This window comes from Triticum dicoccoides, chromosome 4B (assembly GCF_002162155.2).
Source record: "Triticum dicoccoides isolate Atlit2015 ecotype Zavitan chromosome 4B, WEW_v2.0, whole genome shotgun sequence".
In the NCBI taxonomy this organism is placed as follows: Eukaryota; Viridiplantae; Streptophyta; class Magnoliopsida; order Poales; family Poaceae; genus Triticum; species Triticum dicoccoides.
In genome coordinates, this window is record NC_041387.1 from 158,383,892 (window position 1) to 158,397,509 (window position 13,618).

Sequence of the window (13,618 nt, forward strand, 5' to 3'; positions counted from 1 at the left end):
CTTGTCACCGGCCTAGAGGCCCGCCGCCACCTGCGCCGCTGCCTGTGGCCTGTCCCGCGCTGCCACATGTCCCCGTCGTCGCCCTCCACCTCCTCCCACCTGCCCGCGGCCCTCCCGGCCTGCACCAGGCCCGCCCCGAGATCTGGGCCCAGAGGGAGCCCGCGCGCCTCCGCCCGAGCACCCCGCAGCAATCTGCCCCGCGTGCCTCGCCGACCTTGCCGCCCTGCCGTGCAAGCCTGCTGGCCACCAGAGGACCTCGCCACCGCCCCAGGCCAGGCCAGGCCAGCGCCCCGTCCCCCTCCTCCTCCTTCCTTTGTTTTCTCTCTCTCCCTCTCAGATCTCACGCTATCTCTCCCTGCGGCCTCCACAGTGACCGCGCCACCGGCCTCGTCTACGCCCACACCTGTTGGGATCCATCAGACCCAGGCCCCTGCGACCCGATCCCGGCCTCATCGTCCCTGCCGTGCTGCTCTGCTGCACTCGCCGGAGAATCAGGCGCCGTTGCCGCCCACTCCCATGGCCGCCTCGGCCCTGCTCGAGAGGAGTACGAGCGCACATGCCCAACCGCGCCTCGGCCTCGTGGGCTAGGCCTCGCTCGGCCCAGCCCAGCGCGCCCTCTGCCCGGCCTGATCCACCACCAAACTGGGCCATGCCTGCTATGGTGAGCACAGCCCCGAGACTCCCTATGTAACGCACATGCGTAGCTTGACAATGTCGCGCTCATTTTCTATGTGATTTCGACTAAGTTCCAGTTTTCAGAATTATCATATGTGCATGTTGTGATGATGATAACTTTGTGCATATTTATCCGATTGGTGTGTATTATATGTCAAAATGTTCATATCTTGCTGCTGTACATGATGGTTGCATTTGTAGTCATGTTACTGGTCATATTGATGCCTTAATCTTCATTGCAAAACTGCTAAGTGATATAAACTGCTGAAATCTGCTGCCTGTTAACATCATGTATGCATCTTGTGAGTGTTGTAACTTTGTCCCTGTTGATCCTATGGTGATGATCCTAATATGCAAATGTTTTTCTCTTAATTCTCTACGTGTTGGTGTGCTTTTATTTCATGTTAGGGAGCATCTTGACATGTTAATGCCTATTGCAAAAGTGCATGTTGCTGTTAACTACTAGAAACTGTTATAACTTGCCTATTTGTCTTTTTATACCTTTTTGTGTGATTTTCTTTTGAGCATCATGTCAACATGTTTTAGAAGCACAATCATGTCATATTTGCAGTGGTGCAATCCATTTATTTTGGTATGCCTTGTGATGAGTGCATCAAGCTTGTGAATTGGTCTACTTGCTATTAATGTTCTGCTAAGTTTGAATCTGTCATATCATGTTGCTATGTTTGCTTGATGCATCCATGTTTGGAGTGTGTTTGTTTGTTGTTTTAATCCATTTTGCATGAATTCCATGTTTAACTTGTTTTGCTCATATCTTCTAGGTTGTAGCTTCGAATTAAAAGAATCTTATATGTAACTTGACTAGAAATTCGTGTAGATCATCTTGACGCACTTTAACTTGCTGTTTAACAACTTCAACTTAATGTTTTATTAAGATCTGGACCAATTTCTAAATTTGCATACGAGGACTTACTGGAATTGTAATATGTTCTTTCCGGCCTCATTTAAACTTGCTTTGCTGTGATGTTCTTATATGCATGATCTCATGCCATGAGTAGCATCATGTAGCCTTGTCATGCATCATAGTTGGTTGTGCATCATGTCATGTTTATGTGTTGGGTGTTTACCATGTTGTTTGCTTCTTTCCGGTTGTGCTTCTTCTCGATCGTTCCGTTTCGTTGCGATTGTGAGGATTTGTTCGACTACGTTTGGATCGTCTACTCCCATTCATCTTCTTCATGGACTCCATCTTCTTCCTAGCAGGATTTCAGGCAAGATGACTATTACCCTGGATCTCACTACTATCATTGCTATGCTGGTTGTCTCGATGCTATCGCTATGTCGCGCTTCCTACCACTTGTTTATCAAGCCTCCCATTATGCCATGAACCAGCCTCTAACCTTTCCACCATCCTAGGCGCCGTTGTTTGGCTATGTTACCGCTTTGCTCAGCCCTTCTTATAGCGTTGCTACTTGCAGGTGTAGTTGCAGGTTGTTCCATGTTGGGACATGGATATCTTGGAATATCATAATATATCTCATATTTAATTAATGCACATATATACTTGGTAAAGGGTGAAAGGATCGGCCTTTTGCCTGGAGTTTTGTTCCACTCTTGCCGCCCTAGTTTCCATCATACCGGTGTTATGTTCCTTGATTTTGCGTCCCTAACACGATGAGGGTTTATGGGCCCCTCTTAACAGTTCGCTTTGAATAAAGCTCTTCCAGCAAGGCCCTACATTGGTTTTACCATTTTCCTAATAACAACTAAAAACTTGCATAGGGACCGACTAGCACCCAATGACTCTTAACCAACCCCTGGGCCAGTACTCCTCATGAGTGTTGGTCCGAACCTGTCAACCGCCGGTGACCGCTAGGGGCAACTCTGGATTTGGCCTACCGGAAGTTTGGACAATCTGATTGTGGTCTGAGACGAGATATGCGCGGCTACTATCAGGGTGTCGGCATGTCGGGAGGTCTTGCTGGACATGTTTTACCATTGTCGAAATGTCTTGTGCACCGGGATCCCGAGTATGATCGGATGTCCCATGATGGAGGATTGTCTCCATGGATCGCTAGCTTGTGATGGGCTAAGTTGGGACACCCTGCAGGGTTTAAACTTTTGAGAGCCATGCCCACCGTTATGTAGCAGATGGGAGTTTTTAATATCTGGTTGTAGAGAACTTGACACCAGATTCGAATTAAAATACACCAACCGCATGCGTAACCATGATGGTCTCTTTTCGAGTGGGTCGAGAAGAGAACATGGTGGGGTTATGTTTGAACGTAAGTAGTTCAGGATAACTTCTTGATCATTACTAGTTTGCGACCATTTGCGTAGCTTCTCACCTTATTCTTGTACTCATAAGTTAGCCACCATACATTGCTTAGTCACTTGCTGCAACCTCACCACTTATCCATTCCTTTCCCATTAAGCCTTGCTAGTCTTGATACCCATGGTAATGGGATTGCTAAGTCCTCGTGGCTCAAAGATTACTACAACAACAGTTGCAGGTATAGGTAATGCGATGACCATGATGTGAGAGTGATGTTTACTTGTTTGGAGATATTCTTCTGCTTCTTCTTCGTTCAGGGGATAGGTTTCTAGTCGGCATCCTGGGCTAGCAGGGTGGATGTTGCTTGAGTTTCTGTTTGTGTTTCATCCATAGTTGGATGTTGCTCTAAAGTACGATGTTGTTGTATTCATGTGGCATTGTATGCCTTTTGCATGTATCCCCCATCTATTATGTAATTGTACGATATAATGATATCCACCTTGCAAAAGCATTTCAATATGTGGCTCTATCCTTGGTGGGACCTTCGAGTTCCTCTTGGATAGGATAGCATATTGGGCGTGACAAGTTAGTATCAGAGCCTCGACCGACCATAGGAGCCTCCTTGATTGATCATAGTTGGCCGTTGTCGTGTCTAGAAGAAAAACCATTTTTCGGAGTCTAGTTATCTTGGAGAGTAGGAATTCTTTTACTCCTCAGACCCTTCGTCACTCTTGTGAGGAATCTTGACATAGGTGTTTTGAATCTTTACTTTAGGATCATGCAGTAAGTTTTTGTTCGTGGCGTTGTCAGCTCTTTTCATCTGGTGCATTTCTCGCCAAGTTGATTCGATCCTTCTTCATCTTTGCAAGATCAATCCTTAGTTCTTTCTCAACAAAGTTGTTTCCCCGTCCTCAGTTGTTTTCTTTTTCCCACCCGCCCACCCTTTTTTCTTCTCGGAGCCGGAGTCCGTAATCGAGTATCCATCCTACTCGTGCGAAGCCTTTGCATTCTTGCCTCAATTATCTCAATCGGTGTTTTTTCTCTTCAAGTTATTCGTCGGTTCCCCCTTCCAAGTTGCCTTTGTTTTTCCTGCCCTCCCACCCCTTTTCTTCCCAGAGTATGTGCCTCTATTCGAGCATCAATTTCATTCATGCGGAGCCTCTTCAGTCTCTCCTCAATCATTTCAACCGGTGAATTCGCGTCAAGTTCATCATTGATTTGTCTTGTTTTCTTTTCCGGTGGACTCAATTCAAGTATTTGGTGTTGATCATATTATTTCCTTCGGCTCAAATGTTTCCTCTTGCTCATTCATCTCTCGCTATTCTATTGTCCCGGAGTGCTGAAGTTATCTCAAAGGTTCATGTTTCAATCAAGACTCATTTGTTCCATTTTTAGGTTGTCACCTCATTCAAGTCTTTCAATCATTCTGGTGCATCATTTCTCATTCAACAATCCTTTCCAACGGTGTTTTCTCTTCAGTGGCCCCTAACCCACAGGTCTTTTCCCAGGATCTTACCTGACTCTTCTAATTCATCCGGAGTTATTCTCAAATCTTTCTCAAAGTGTGATGTAAGAATGGATTCCATCAGTCTTATGCCTTCTCCAAGACCGCTTTCAAATCTTTTTCATCTTTCGCTTAACCTTTACTCATTTTCATTCTTCCAGGGTGTCTCAACAATTCTTGGTGGTGGTTGTCATCATTCTCAGCTTTGAAGACCGTAGAAGAGTTGTTCTTGTAAATCTTGTCCTTTCTCTTGAAGATTCATGGTTCTAGCTTCTTGTTATCCTCTCAAATTATTTTGTTTGTTAGAAAATATTTTCATATCCACCGAGAGTACTTCAGGAGTCATTTTCCATCTTGTTGCACCAAAGGCCATCATTCCAGAAGAATTCTTCGTCCTCACATTTCAGCTATCGTTATCCAATTATCCCAATGCGTTTGTCAAGTATTCTTTAATCAGTTCGCGATCTCTTCGTTCTTTTGCATCTAAATCCCCTCAAGCATATTTGTTCTTCTAATTCTTCTTGGTAATTGGTTCTCTTTCTTCATTAATTTTCAAATTCTTACGGTGGTTCGTTCAGCATCCCTCTTCCTTTGTCGTCATATCAATACATTCATTCTTTCCAATCCTACCGATGGTTCATGCAGACATTCCAATCCTACGTGAATAAGTGGTATGCAAATCCATTGCTTCCCATCAATTTAATTGATGGAGGATAAGCATAACATAATTCTTATTCTTCTTTCATCAAGTTGACTAATCCCTTCCTTCAGAGTTTGTTCATGATTCATAAATTGTAGTCCCAAGTATTTTTCATCTTTTCTTTTTCGGAGTTCAAATTTCCTCGACCATCTCATCAAAACTTTCGTCTTAATCACTACAAGGCTTTAATCTTATTCTTTTCATCCTTCAATTTTATATCATCATCCTTTTGTTATCGTAGTTCTTCATGGTGGTTCTTCATGACTTAATTCATTCTTCAAGTGTTCATCAAGATTCTTCTTGGAGGAGCTCAACTATTATTCTTCTTGCATCTCGAAGTGCAATTAATTCTTCATATTCTTTGAAGTGGAGTTTTGCATTTCTTCGTTCTTCTCAACTAGTCATGCATTTGGTTGTGGCATAAGTTCACCTCAAGTTTTGAGATGTTTTTCCATACGTCCACAACAAGCTTATTCTTTTGTTGTTGATTTTCTCAACAACTCCGCTCTATCCTTCCTTCTAAGAATTCTTTCGAATTCATTCGTGGTGGAGGTTGTTGTTCTCTTATCCGTTCTTTTCATTCCACTATTTCAATTCTTCCGGAGGCATTGTGTTGTTTATCTCGTCAAGTGTCATTCTATCTTGTGAAGTTCATGTTCTATTCCTTCCATTTTCAGCCGAAAACCTGCCCAAATTCTTTCGTTCTCATTCCTTTTTTAACTTGTTCTAACCGGAGTGGTTTTAGAGTCTATGTTATGCCTGAAACTTCTGATTTTCTTCATATTCACCGTTCCTCTTTTCTACCGAGTGCTCTTAACTTCGTTCATCTTCTCTCTTGCATTCTTACTTCACCTCATCCTCTTTTTCTTCCATCTCATTCCTAAGATCTCGGGATGAGATCTTCTGTTAGCGGAGGAGAGTTGTAACGCCTCGAGTCCGATGCGCCAGATGTCATCCAGTTATTCGTCGTCGTTGCCATGTCATTCACTTGCATGTTGCACTTTGCCATGTCATCATGTGCATTTCATTCGCATGTTTTTCAAAACTTGCATCCGTCCGGGATCCCGAGTTCCCTCCGTTGTCCGTTCCGAGCCCATTCACACTCACACGTGCCCGCGGCACCTTCGAAATATTATTTTCTAAGTGGCATAAAAGTGTTCTTAGAATGGGGTAAAAGTTGGCATGCGGTCTTATTATAGTGTAGGTAGACCGCCTGTGAAATTTTGTCGCATTCAGAGTCCGATTGATAGCCCAACCGTCATCTATAGCGGCACCGTTGTCGGTCTCTTTGTTGGACTTTTTAGGTAACCAGAAACCCATGCCGGGCTACACTTCTCTTCTCTCCTCTCAGCCCAACCCCCTCTCCACAGCCCACCAACATCCCACCTAGGCCTGGCTAAGCCCCCCTCGATCGGATCCGTCAGATCGCGATCGGAGGGCTCCGGAAGCCCCCCAAACCCCAAACCCTAGCCCCTGATGCTATATATGGACACCCCCTCTCTATTTTGGGCAGCCTAGCCCCTCCACCTACATATAGCCTCCCCTCCTCAAAATACGCACGCAGCCACCTCCACTCCGTCACTTTTCGCCGGCCTAGAGGCCCGCCGCCACCTGCGCTGCTGCCTGTGGCCGCTCCCACGCTGCCACGTGTCCCAGCCGCCGCCCTCCACCTCCGCCCACCTCCCCGCGGTCCTCCCGGCCTGCACCAGGCCCGCCCTGGGCCAGATCTAGGCTCGAAGGGAGCCCGCGCGCCTTCGCCCCGCAGCGATCCGCCCCGCCTACCTCGTCAACCTCGCCGCCCTACCGTCCGCGCCCGGTGGCCACCGGCGGACCTCGCCGCTGCCCCAAGCCAGGCCAGCGCCTCGTCCCCCTCCTCCTCCATCCTCCGTTTTCTCTCACTCTCCCTCTCATATCTCACGCTCTCTCTCCCTCCGGCCTCCACAGGGACCCGCTGCCAGCCTCGTCTTCGCCCGCACCAGCCGGGATCCATCGGATCTGGGTCCCCGCGACCCGACCCCGGCCTCATCGGCCCTGTCGGACCATGCTGCCGCCCTCACCGGAGAATCAGGCGCCGCATATGCCCGCTGCCATGGCCGCCTCGGCCCTGCTCGAGAGGAGCACGAACGCGCATGCCCAGCCGCGCCTCGGCCTCGCCGGGCCCAGCCAAGCGCGCCCTCTGCCCGACCTTATCCACCACCGAACTGGGCCACGGCCCGCTATGGTGAGCCCAGCCCCAAGACTCCCTATGTAACACACGTGCGTAGCTTGACTATGTCGCGCTCATTTTCTGTGTGATTTCGATTGAATTCGACCAAGCCCAACTTTTCAGAATTATCATATGTGCATGTTGTGATGATGATAACTTTGTGCATGTTTATCCGATTGGTTTGTATTATATGTAAAAAATGTTCATCGCTTTAAGCTCTATGTGATGGTTGCATTTGCATTCATTTTAATGTTCGTATTGATGCCTTAATCTTCGTTGCAAAACTGCTAAGTGATATAAACTGCTGAAATCTGCTGCCTATTAACATCATATATGCATCTTTTGAGTGTTGTAACTTTGTCACTCTTGATCCTATGGTGATGATCTTGATATGAAAATATTCTGATCGTCATTCCGTACATGTTGTTATGCTTTGAATTCATGTTAGGGTGCACCTTGGCATGTTAATCCCTGTTGCAAAAGTGCATGCTACTGTTAACTGCTGAAAACTGTTATAACTTGCCTATTTGTCTTTTTTATATCTTTTTGTGTCATTTTCTTCTGAGCATCATGTCAACATGTTTTTGGAACACAATCATGACATCTTTGAAGTGGTTCAATCCATTTATTTTGATATGCCCTGTGATGAGTGCATCAAGCTTGTGAAGTGAGCTACTTGCTATTATTGTTCTGCTAAGTCTGAATCGGCCATATCATGTTGTTATGTTTGCTTGATACTACCATTTAATACATGCATAATCTGGAGATGCTTAGTTGACATGTTTTGATGTGAATATTGTTATCTATCATGCCATTCCATTTGATGACATATGTAAGTCCTGTAGCATATGTTTTTTTCCATGAACTTGCCTAAATGATGTTCCAGTTTTCTGTTAACTTCATGATGCCATGTTGTGAGCTTGATATTAATTAATATATGCCTCGTTTGGAGATGCTCCAATTACGTGAATTGAAGTATGAATTGAGTAATTTGTTCGCATGCCATGGGTGTTAATATTGGACTTCATATGACCTTTTTTCCAAGTTTGCAAACATGCTGTGATAATGTTGCTGTTTTACACTTGCTGAAACCGTTACAACTTTCAAACTTGTCTTGATGGTTTCCACTAGTCCATGAGTCATGTGCATATGATGTGTTGATGTTATTTGCTCTTTGTTATGTGTACTTTTATGCCATGCCCTTGGTTGTCATATAAATTTGCTATATCTTGTCTCTTTCTTGCTCTCAAGTTGCCATCATATTAACTTTGCTCATGCATATGCCCTGTTTTCCATCGTCATGAATTTGTGTTATTAAGTTGCCTTATTGCATTAATCATCTTGGATTAATCTTGATGCCTATGAACCATAACCTTAGTGATATTTGAAGCATGTTATATGTAGTTTGAGTGCATATCAAGTTTGTGTTCATATGATTCCTGTATCATGTTGTTTTAATGATTGCAAAGTGCAGAGTTGCTGTTTTGGGCAGATTGTTGTTATAACTTGTTTGGAGTGTATGTGTTGCACCGTTGCTCCGTTTTGAGCATGCTCTATATGAAACTTGCTTAGATTTGCATGTAGTTTCATATTATCTTGTTGCATCCATGTTTGGAGTGTGTTTATTTGATGTTTGAATGCATTTTGCATAAATGCCATGTTTAACTTGTTTTGCTCATATCTTCTAGGCTGTAGCTCCGAATTAAATGAACCTTATATGTAACTTGACTAGAAATTCGTGTAGATCATCTTGGCGCACTTTAAATTACTATTTAACAACTTCAACTTAATGTTTTCTTCAGATCTGGACCAATTTCTAAATTTGCATATAAGGACTTACCGGAATTGTTATATGTTGTTTCCGGCCTCATTTAAACTTGCTTTGCTGTGATGTTCTTGTATGCATCATCTCTTACCATGAGTAGCATAATGTAGCCTTGTCATGCATCATACTTGGTCATGCATCATGTCATCTTTATGTGTTGGGTGTTTACCATGTTGTTTGCTTCTTTCCGGTTGTGCTTCTCCTCGATAGTGCCTGTTTCATTGCGATTATGAGGATTTGTTCGACTACGCTTGGCTTGTCTACTCCATTCATGGACTCCATCTTCTTCGTAGCAAGATTTCAGGAAAGATGACCGTTACACTGGATCTCACTACTATCATTGCTATGCTAGTTGTCTCGATGCTATCGCTATGTCATGCTTCCTACCACTTGTTTATGAAGCCTCCCATTCTGCCAGGAAACAACCTCTAACCTTTTCGACCATCCTAGCCCTGTTGTTTGGCTATGTTACCACTTTGCTCAGCCCTTCTTATAGCGTTGCTAGTTACAGGTGCAGTTGCAGGTTGTTCCATGTTGGGACATGGATATCTTGGAATATCACAATATCTCTTATATTTAATTAAGGGATAATTAGATTTATGCCCCTAGTTGTGTCCCACTCGTCTGTTTTACCCCTAATTCCCAAAAGTCGCCGGTTCTATCCAAGTCACTTTGCTCCTCTTATGCTTTTGCCCTTTGACCGTTTGACCGTTAGTTCAAAAACTTCATAACTAATTCATACTAAATCAGAAAAATGCAAATAAGATACCAAAATGTTCAGAAAAACATCAACTATATGTCAGTGTCATTTGCATTCATGAAAAATGTGTTGGAAAGTGCACATCCAAGTTTTAGCTCTTTTGATACCACCATGAATAGTAAACTCTAAAAAACTCAAAAAAAATTCAAAAAAAATATGGTGGCAAAGAACAACAAATGTTCTAAGCGCTTGCGAAGTTTCATTAAGGTATGACATTCGTGGAAGTCGTGGCAAAAAAATAATCTATTTTGGAGTGCTGATTGTTTTCTTTTGCCGCGGCAGCCACGGATGTTATTCCCTGATGAAACTTGGCAGGCACTTGAAACATTTTTCATTCTTTGCCACTAATTTTTTATGAATTTTTTGAACTTTTTTAGATTTTACTATTCATGGTGATATCAAAAGAGCTAAAACTTGGATGTGCACTTTCCAACACTTTTTTCATGAATGCAAATGACACTGACATATAAGTGATGTTTTTCTGAACATTTTGGTATCTTATTTGCATTTTTCTGATTTAGTATGAATTAGTTATGAAGTTTTAAAACTGACGGTCAAACGGTCAAAGGGCAAAAGCATAAGAGGAGCAAAGTGACTTGGACAGAAGCGGTGACTTTTGGGAATTAGGGGTAAAACAGACGAGTGGGACACAACTAGGGGCATAAATCTAATTATCCCTTTAATTAATGCACATATATACTTGGTAAAGGGTGGAAGGCTCGGCCTTTTGCCTGGTGTTTTGTTCCACTCTTGCCGCCCTAGTTTCCGTCATACCGGTGTAATGTTCCTTGATTTTGCGTCCCTAAGACGATGAGGGTTTATGGGCCCCTCTTGACAGTTCGCTTTGAGTAAACCTCTTCCAGCAAGGCCCAACATTGGTTTTACCATTTGCCTAATAACAACTAAACACTTGCATAGGGACCGGCTAACACCCGAGAACTCTTAATCAACCCCCAGGAAAGTGCTCCTCATTAGTGTTGGTCCAAACCTGTTAACCGCCGGTGACCGCCAAGGGCAACTCTGGATTTGGCCTATCAAAAATTTGGACAATCCGATCGTGGCCAGAGACGAGATACGCACGGCTACTATCAGGGTGTCGGCACGTCGGGAGGTCTTGCTGGACTTGTTTTACCATTGTTGAAATGTCTTGTGCACCGGGATCCCGAGTCTGATCGGATGTCCCGCATGGAGGATTGTCTCCGCGGATCGTGAGCTTGTCATGGGATAAGTTGGGACACCCCTGCAGGGTTTAAACTTTCGAGAACCGTGCCTGCGGTTATGTGGCAAATGGGAGTTTCTAATATCCGGTTGTAGAGAACTTGACACCAGATTTGAATTAAAATACACCAACCGCGTGCGTAACCATGATGGTCTCTTTTCGAGTGGGTCGAGAAGAGAACACGGTGGGGTTATGTTTGAACGTAAGTAGTTCAGGATCACTTCTTGGTCATTCCTAGTTTGCGACCGTTTGCATAGCTTCTCACCTTATTCTTGTACTTGTAAGTTAGCCCCCATACATTGCTTAGTCACTTGCTGCAACCTCACCACTTATCCATTCCTTTCCCATTAAGCTTTGCTATTCTTGATACCCATGGTAATGAGATTGCTGAGTCCTCGTGGCTCACAGATTACTACAACAACAGTTGCTGGTACAGGTAATGTGATGATCATGACGTGAGAGCGATGTTTACTTGTTTTGGAGTTCTTCTTATGCTTCTTCTTCATTCAGGGGATAGGTTCCTGGTTGGCAGCCTGGGCTAGCAGGGTGCATGTCGCTTGAGTTTCTGTTTGTGTTTCATCTGTAGTTGGATGTTGCTCTTATGTATGATGTTGTTGTATTCATGTGGCATTGTATGCCTTTTATATGTATCCCCCATCTATTATGTAATGGTACGATGTAATGATATCCACCTTGCAAAAGCGTTTCAATATGTGGCTCTATCCTTGGTGGGACCTTCGAGTTCCTCCCGGATAGGATAGCATATTGGGCGTGACAAGGCAGGAGTCGGTCTACCAATCTTGGACGTGATGCCTATATAATGATCATTGCCTGGATATAGTCATGATTTTTGAAGTTCTATCAATTACCCAACACTAATTTGTTCACCCACCGTTTGCTATTTTTCTTGAGAGAAGCCACTAGTGAAATCTACGACCCCCGGGTCTCTTCTTTATTATATTTGCCTTTGCATTCTAGTTTCCTTTTGTCGGTGTACTAGAATAGGGGTACCCTAGTATCCCGAACTTGTGCACGGGCAATTGCAGCGCCCCGCGGCAAGGCTTGCCGGGTGACCGCCAAGGTCCTCTGTGGTTCCTTTGGAGCCATTCAAGAAAAAAGTATTTAAGCCAAGGAGACAAGGCCCCGGCAAGAGGAGCTTGCTGGGAAGGCCAATCAAGGCATCACAAGGAACTTGCCGCGACGCGCCGCGCGTCCCGGCAAGGCTCGGTGAGCGACAAGCTTCCAGGCGCGGCAAGGCAACGACCGCGGCAAGGCGCTTGCCGCGGCAAGCGGCTAGTCTGTACCCACGCTCCAGCACATCCACCAACGTGTCGCCCTGGGGCCTTTCCAGACGCGCGTGGCGAGAGGCTGTGCAGCCAGCGGTGCACGGTGGCATGCGACGCTGACAAGATTGCCATCGTGGCAAGCAGTGGCGCCCCTGACGGTCCTTTTCTGCACTGTTTGGGCGACGCGGACGAGCATTTAATGCCCTTGTCCCCTGCTGTCAGGGTTAGGTAGGATGCACTGTACAGGTAGCTGTACCAACCACCTCTCTTTTTCCATTTTTACCCTTTCCTACGTTGCCACCTGTCGGTGACCCCTTGAGCATATAAAAGGAGGCCCATGCGCAACGTAGGGGGGTTCGAACCCAGAAAACACTCACGCTCGGTCTCGTTAGCAGCTCGCGTGTACTGTAGCACTCAGCGCTCCCGAGCAAGAACACAATACAATCAGACAAGCAGCAGTAGGAGTATTATCTCTCCGGAGAGCTCCTAAGCTGGGTAAATTGCTCGTGTGTTTCGCCTCGATCTGCTCTTTGTGCGATCTCTGCCCCCCGCCGAACCGAAAGGGGCTCGGTCTGCCGGCCCCATAGGTGTTCATGGATCAGCTTCCCCGACACCTTTGCTTTTATTGTTAGATCTATTAAACCAAAAATGCAAAAAATACCTTGCTGCAATTTATTTTATTTGGTGTTCGATCTATCAATATTTACAACTCTCTCACGCCCATTTGCCAATTTCTGGCGCCTTTGCCCGAAAGGGATTGACAACCCCTTTAACACGCAGGTTTGCGAGTATTTGTTATTTGTGTGTAAGTGTTGTTTCCATAGTGTTGTTTGGTTCTCCTACTGGTTCGATAACCTTGGTGTCATCACTGAGGGAAATACCTACCGTCGCTGTGCTGCATCATCCCTTCCTCTTTGGGGAAATACCGACGTAGTCCGAGCAGACATCTGCGACTTGAGCTCCTATAGAGCGGCTGAGATCCAATTGGGCAATGGCGTTCCCTGCTGAACCAGCGGGCTGCAGCGACGTGATCCAATCCTGATGGTGGCGGAGAGCTCCAATAGGAGGGGCGTCTGCGGGATCTACACACACACAACGGCGGTGCATAGAGAAGATCGGGGAGGTTGTAGTCGGCAAGACGTTCATGGGCACCAAGGGCTACAACCTTGGCAGATTTTGCGAGGAGAGGAGGCTAGGGGATGTCACG